At 48.2% G+C, this 7,850-nt stretch overlaps 1 long non-coding RNA gene and 1 pseudogene across 2 annotated transcripts; one reads left to right on the top strand and one right to left on the bottom strand.

Moving 5' to 3' along the window:
• Nucleotides 1–56: 56 nt before the first annotated feature.
• LOC310776678 (eukaryotic initiation factor 4A-I pseudogene) lies at nucleotides 57–1,280 on the bottom strand (annotated as a pseudogene). Its single transcript has one exon. The product of its transcript is annotated as a eukaryotic initiation factor 4A-I pseudogene (transcript).
• A 1,185-nt stretch (nucleotides 1,281–2,465) lies between these two features.
• LOC310777316 lies at nucleotides 2,466–5,953 on the top strand. The gene is made up of 3 exons (XR_014552738.1): nucleotides 2,466–2,540; nucleotides 3,418–3,499; nucleotides 5,717–5,953. It is a non-coding gene; the product is annotated as an uncharacterized lncRNA (long non-coding RNA).
• The last annotated feature ends 1,897 nt before the right edge of the window (nucleotides 5,954–7,850 follow it).

Genomic DNA, 7,850 nt, shown 5'->3' with positions numbered 1-7,850 from the left:
CACTACTAGATTTGAGCGTGCGAAGCGTGCGGAACTTCTAGTCTGAAGCTATAAAATCAGATCAGGTCGGCCACGTTCATCGGCATCTCCTGAATGGATGTGTTGTAAGACGTCTCGATGTCGTGGAGGATTCGTTTGTCCTCCTCAGTGACAAAGTTGATGGCGACTCCCTTTCTGCCGAAACGGCCGCCACGTCCAATCCTGTGGATGTAGTTCTCCCGGTTGGTGGGAAGGTCATAATTAATGACCAAAGACACCTGCTGCACGTCAATGCCACGAGCCAGCACATCAGTAGTGATGAGCACTCTGCTGGATCCGGATCTGAACTCTCTCATGATCAGGTCTCTCTCCTTCTGCTCCATGTCTCCATGCAAGGCGGAGACAGTGAAGTGCCTTTCGTGCATCTTCTCCATCAGCCAGTCCACTTTCCTTCGCGTGTTGAGGAAGATGACGGCCTGGGTGATGCTCAACGTTGCGTACAGATCGCACAGGGTGTCCAGCTTCCACTCCTCCTGTTCAATGCTGATGTAGAACTGCTTGATTCCCTCCAAGGTAAGCTCTTCCTTCTTGACCAGGATCTGAATCGGCTTCCTCATGAACTTCATGGTCACCTCCAGCACCTCAGGAGGCATGGTGGCTGACAGCAGCACCACTTGGATGTCGGATGTCAATTTTTGAAAAATGTCATGGATCTGATCCTTGAATCCTCGACTCAACATCTCATCGGCTTCATCCAAGACAAACATCTTGATCCGCTTAGGGGAGATATATCCTCTGTTGAGCATATCATAGACCCTCCCAGGAGTGCCGACAATGATGTGCGGCGCCTCAGTGTGGAGTTTCTGCATCTCGTCGCGGACGTTGGTCCCTCCGATGCAGGTGTGGCAGGTGGCTCCCATGTGGTCGCCCAGGGCTAGAACCACCTTCTGAATCTGCTGTGCGAGCTCCCTGGTAGGAGCGAGGACCAGGGCCTGGGTGCAGGATTCCTTCTCTTTATCGTTGGAATCACCAAACTCCAACTGCTGCAGGATGGAGATGGCAAACGTTGCCGTCTTCCCTGTTCCTGATTGGGCCTGGGCGATGACATCCAGGCCTTTAATGCATGGAATGATCGCCCTCTGCTGGATGGCGGATGGCTTCTCAAAACCGTAGGCGTAGATTCCTCTGACCAGAGTCTCTCTCAGGTTCATGTCATCAAAGTTTTCTGTTATCTCGCTCCAGTTGCTCTCAGTTTGCATTTTGTTTTCTTCCCTTTCTTCTCTGAACTGTGTTGTGGGCATCGTACTTGTGAGGGAATAATGCTACCTCCCTCACTTATAGAGCCTCAGCCGGGAAGGGGTTATGACATCGCTGATGATGTCACAATCTCTATGACATCATTGATGATGTCACCATCTCTATGACATAATTGATTATGTCACACTGTCCATGACCTCATTAGCAGAGAATATCTAACATCATCAGGGCTTTATGACATCACTGATGATGTCACTGTCCTCCTCCTGAAGACCCAGCCAGCAGAAACTGTCCAGTCAGGCAAGGCACGTTTATCTATCTGTACTAGGCATCTTGCACGCTCGATACACACGCTCGATTCCTAGGCTCGCCCGCTGTGCGGCCTCGCACGCCCTGCAGCTCGCCCAGCTGGCCCTGCAGCTCGCTCACGCCCGACATTTCACAATGCTGTCTTGCCTTTTAAATGGAACAGCGAGTCTTGTATTGGGGAGATGAACTTAGTGTTTCTGCTGCCGTCCGTGCGAATCGTTGCAGTGCAGTTAAACTTCCATGCTGTTGCAGATTACATGTCCAGCACTTGACTCACTCTCATGTAGCTACTAGGCTAGATAGCCTCCTGCAGGCATGTCCAAAGCCTGGCCCGTGGACAGATTTTAAATGGCCCTCAGCTTGTCTCTCAAAATAGACTATATGTGGCCCTCCACACGGTATTGGTTAATCAAGCAAGTTCAGTTTGCATTTTTTCCCTTCACCTAACAATGACAGTACTATCATACAGTTTGTACAAGCACCAGGTAGGAACAGCACATGCAGAACTAATGTTTTCAGATGGTAAACAAAATACTTACAGTACATTGTATGTGATTTTTTATTTTATTTTTTCTATAACCCATATGATGTGAGAAGCACCTGCCCCCCTCGCCATTTTCACATGATCTAATCTGGCCCCCATTCAAAAGAGTTTGCACACACCTGACCTACTGGATAGCTTTAGCATCAAGACTGGATTGGCCTCATCGTAGGAGAAAAATACAAACGTGTCTTCTCTCTGCCATCTTATTTTATTTTGCTCTGCTCATGTTCTGGCTTCCTGACCTTAGACCTTCTGGAAGGTTTGAATCCTCCATGTGGGGGAAACAGCCTGTGAGCAAGGCATCACTCCACTTCCCTGGAAAACTATGGTTAATGTGTGTGTGTGTGTGTGTGTGTGTGTGTGTGTGTGTGTGTGTAGCTGACCATGTGGATCAGATCCAGCAGCAGCTCAGCCGGCGCCTGGTGACAGAGAGCGCCACCCTGCAGGCCGGGTAGGAGAACACACAACACACACCACACACACTGCACAACACACACCACACACTGCACAACACACACCACATACACTGCACCACACACACCACACACACTGCACAACACACACCACACACTGGACAACACACACCACACCACACACACTGCACAACACACACCACACACACTGCACAACACACACTGCACAACACACACCACACACACTGGACAACACACACCACACCACACACACTGCACAACACACACCACACACACTGCACAACACACACCACACACACTGCACAACACACACCACACACAGCACAAGTGACTTGTTCTTATCTATTTTCTTTTTGACCTTGTTTCACTCCGAGTAGAGCCAAGATGCTCATCAGCCAGACCAGTCAGTCTCTGTGGGCCTCTGATTGGCTCATCAGCCAGACCAGTCAGTCTCTGTGGGCCTCTGATTGGCTCATCAGCCAGACCAGTCAGTCTCTGTGGGCCTCTGATTGGTTTATTTGATGATTGAGGCAGCCCCAATGTAATGTTGTGATGCTGCCCATATAATGTGCCTGATGAAGGACGGACAGAATGAAACATTGTAGACTAATACATTTTTCAGCACTAAGCGAGACAGTATACAGTATGCAGTACAGTATGCAGTATGCAAGAGTTATTTTCATTGTTTTCAAGTTGCTCCTCCCACACACCTGCTACACATTCAGGTGTGCATTTATTTTCTGAAACTGAAACACATTGACAGTCGTAGACTCATGAAATTAGTAGACTTATGAAATGAGCAGAAACTCAATTTCCTCTGATGGTTTGTAATATTTTTCAGTTAAACTATCTGATGCTAACTAATGACACAGACTCTGTTTCTCCTCTCTTCAGTGAGGTCCCTCCTGCCTTGCTCACAGGCAAAGTCAGCCAGTTGGAGGAGATCCTGAAGCAGCTGCAGCGCGACCTGCGGAAGGTAAACCTGTTGTTTTGTCGTGTTGTAATGTGTTGGGCTGAGTTAGTCGGTACAAAGGCGAGATGAGATGGCTACCCCCCACCCCCCCGGGGCATATTCTGGGCCCCCGAGTCCAGCTAGGTCCCTGGAAACTATTCTATCGAGTGATGACGACATCACCGCAACAATGACATCACAATGACCTATGACATCAGACATCATGTGACATTCCCGACCGATGATGTCATAACCAACGAGACAATGTGGCAATATGACATCATCGGCAATGACATCATCAAAGCCGAGACGTCATGACATCAGCAGTGATGTCATACGCAACACCAGCGAGGGCTATAACTACAACGCACACTAGTGCAAGCCACGCTTTGCGGCTCGACGTTCCACATAGCTTCAATGCCAAGACGAGCAAGCAGGTACAGAAGCAGACGTCATGACTGGGAGAAGTCTCCCGAGTAGCTCCTTGGAGCCTACAGTACCCATGGAACAGCCGACAGCTGACAGCCAGAGGTGCTCATAAACCAGACCACCCAGGTCCATGATGGGACCTCCATCATGTTCTAACAGACATGCTGTACCTACGACAATGCAAGCTACGAGTTACGAGCCAGGTTCATACCTACCAGAGGAGAAGGTTGGATCTTTGAACCTACTTGCGCGTCCGCAAATCCCCAAGAGAGACCTGCTCCGCTCCGGCCTCCACGAGCCCGACCGGAACTCTCTAACATAGTGTTTGTAAAATAGCCTGAGCATAACCTTGCAAGCAGCTGGATTCACGTGAGATCTTGAGATCTCACGTGACGTGAAAACAAAACCATCTGGCAGCGTCAGTCAGGTTAGCTTCACCATAGACTAGGGCTGGGTCGGTTTGAAAATTTTAAAACCGGTTCGATATTGCCGTCTAAACCGGATCGAACCGGTATACCGATTTTTTTTGGTAATTAAAAAAAAAAATTTTTTTTTTTTTTTTTTTTTTCAAGCAGGGCTCCCGAGTGTGGCCCATAACTGTCTGTAGTGCAACTTCAGTCCACCTGATAGCGATAATACACCTCTAAGCTGGTATTGTCAACCAGCAATGATACTGAATAAAAAGAAGCAGGACACCTGTGTAACAAACACACCCTGTATTTATTTCTCATAACTATTCAGCTCAACTTTTCTTCTAAACATCAAAATAATAAATGAAATAAGACTTCTGCCTATAGTGCAACTTGAGAAAAAGGCTAATAAAAACACAAGCAGTGCAATCAGAATGGATTGGCTTACAGCTGAGCTGCCTTATAAACTTCAAAACTCACAAATTCACACAATATAGGGCCTAGGCATGGGTCGGTTTGAACATTTTGAAACCGGTTCGATATTCCCCAAAAAAACGTATCAAAGCGGCTGCAGTTGGTGGCGATAATGCACCTCTAAGCTGGTATGCTGCCAACCAGCACGAACACTGAATACAAATAAGCAGAACCTTTTAACTGTAACAACACACTGTTTTTATTTCTCATAACTATTCAGCTTAACTTTTCTTCAAACATCAACATAATAAACAAAATAAGACTTTTGCCTACTAGTACAACTTGAGAAGAGGCTAATACGAACAATAGTGCAATCAGAATGGACTGGCAAAAAAAAAAAAAAAATTTTTTTTTTTTTTTTAGGTTTTTTCGGTTTGCACGTGATCAAACCGGTTTGGGCTCGTATACCGAACCGAACCGGTAAAACCGGAAATCGACCCATGCCTACCATAGACCATAACAATATGGACATACTGTAGCTGTGACGTCACCCATTGGTTTGTGCACTCCTGTTTGAAGACTCGAGTTTGGCATAATGACTGTGGCCATCTCTCAGAGCCACACCGCGCTGCCTGCTATTGGTCCGTGATTGGCGAGCTGCATGATCATTGGACAGGCGACCTGTCAATCACGGCACAAAACATAGTCTGCTTTATCGTCTGTTTAATCTCTCTCAACGGGGCCATCATTTACATAATGAACATCATGTTGTGTTGAAGAAGACTTGAAACTAGAGATTGAGATCATCAACTCATTTACTTACGTCATAAATCAAGTGAGAAGCAGGGTCTTATTGTCCCATTGACTTATATACTATCTGACGTGTTCCTGTGTGTGTGTGTGTGTGTGTGTGTGTGTGTGTGTGTGTGTGTGTGTGTGTGTGCGTGTGCGTGTGCGTGTGCGTGCGTGCGCGTGTGTGTGTGTGTAGGAGCAGCAGGACAAAGCGGAGCTTCAGGAGCAGGTGCAGCACCTGCGTCAGGATAACCGGCGTCTGCATGAGGAGAGCCGGACAGCAGCCAATCAGCTCGCCTGGCTCCTACAGTCTGCCACCAAGAGGACCTGAGAGAGGCCAAGCACCTGGGTCCTACAGTCTGTCACCAAGAGGACCTGAGAGAGGCCAAGCACCTGGGTCCTACAGTCTGTCACCAAGGGGACCTGAGAGAGGCCAAGCACCTGGGTCCTACAGTCTGTCACCAAGGGGACCTGAGAGAGGCCAAGCACCTGGCTCCTAGAATCTGTCACCAAGGGGACCTGAGAGAGGCCAAGCACCTGGCTCCTAGAATCTGTCACCAAGGGGACCTGAGAGAGGCCAAGCACCTGGCTCCTAGAATCTGTCACCAAGGGGACCTGAGAGAGGCCAAGCACCTGGGTCCTAGAGTCTGTCACCAAGGGGACCTGAGAGAGGCCAAGCACCTGGGTCCTACAGTCTGTCACCAAGAGGACCTGAGAGAGGCCAAGCACCTGGGTCCTACAGTCTGTCACCAAGGGGACCTGAGAGAGGCCAAGCGCCTGGGTCCTAGAGTCTGTCACCAAGGGGACCTGAGAGAGGCCAAGCACCTGGCTCCTAGAATCTGTCACCAAGGGGACCTAAGAGAGGCCAAGCACCTGGGTCCTAGAGTCTGTCACCAAGGGGACCTGAGAGAGGCCAAGCACCTGGGTCCTACAGTCTGTCACCAAGAGGACCTGAGGAGACAAGGTGTTAGCACTCCACCAGTACAATGTACGCGTTTCAGCAGGAAGCCTTCGTCAACGCTGACGAAGGCTTCTTGCTGAAACGTGTACGTTGTACTGTGCTGGCTCTTTCTCTCTACTCCATTGAAACTCCTGTGCCCTGCACCTAAAACTTTTTTTATCTGGTGAGTGTGCGAGCTGCTAGTCTGCTGTGAACATTGTCAAGCAGTTTGACTGCCGTACGTGTCGCAAAATGCAGCGGCAAATCCATTAGAACGTCATAGTGTGATGAACGGGTTTACATGTCTACAATACACTTCAATAACGAGACTTAAAGCAGCTACGAGCAACTTTTTCGATTGTTATTAAACAGTCTAAATTTAATATCAATGCATCACATCTTACCTCTAATAGTAGACGAGACCAACGCAGAGTAGTCTCGCTTGAACCCCGAGTGAATCGGCCAGTGTTAGACTGTCTGTGGCCAGGGAAGATCAGGAAGCGAAATGAAACGGTTTGCAGCAGCCACTTCGGCCATAACCACAAAATAACTTCCAAAAAACCTGTTAGAATATAACGAGAGATGTTCGCGAGAGTATGCATGGCGTTCACATTGTTTATGCTATGTTGCTAGGCAGCGCGAACGGGTGAAGGCAGGCAGCTGCGTTTCACTTCCGGGTTTCACTTCCGCGTTTATCCGGTCCGGCGGTAAGGAGAGAGAGAGAGCCCCCTGTTGACGCGAGTTTAGACAGACACAGACTTAATAATCATCTAAGGGAGCAATCTCCGATTGACACGGCTTTGGTCTCAGCTACTATTATAGGTAAGATGTGATGCATCAATATTGTAATTATACTGTTTAATAACAATCGAAAAAGTTGCTCGTAGCTGCTTTAAGACCGGAATACTTCACGTCTTAATTCCACTATTGCTCACTCAGACTATGACCTCATTCAGGTTCAGGTCATCAGAACATGCTGTTTACATGGCAGTGTCCTATTTAGAGCATTGTCTTAACCCATTGATACCTGATGCAGCATTTGCGTGTATATCCCTCATTTGTGTGTGTATCCCTTTAAGACCGCGAACCACGTTAACGCGGTTCGCGGCCGGGGTTAATCGGGTTAATATCGGAATATTGATGTCCATGTGTCGTGACGTGAGACGAGACGTGCACACACACATACACACACACAAGACGAGACGTGCACGCACATACACACACACAAGACAAGACGTGCACGCACACACACGCACACACACACACACACTATATCACATGCTCAGGTGTGGTCAGACTGCAGCTGTGTTGGCTGACCAGTGGACCACAATGTGCTTTCTGTTGGAAACTATTCTTCTGTTGTTCTGTACTGTGTCAGCCACTTCTTTTC

This window comes from Poromitra crassiceps, assembly GCF_964638095.1.
Source record: "Poromitra crassiceps genome assembly, chromosome: 5".
In the NCBI taxonomy this organism is placed as follows: Eukaryota; Metazoa; Chordata; class Actinopteri; order Beryciformes; family Melamphaidae; genus Poromitra; species Poromitra crassiceps.
The sequence above is the reverse complement of the archived record's forward strand: the minus strand, read 5'-3'. Positions and strand labels throughout refer to the sequence as shown.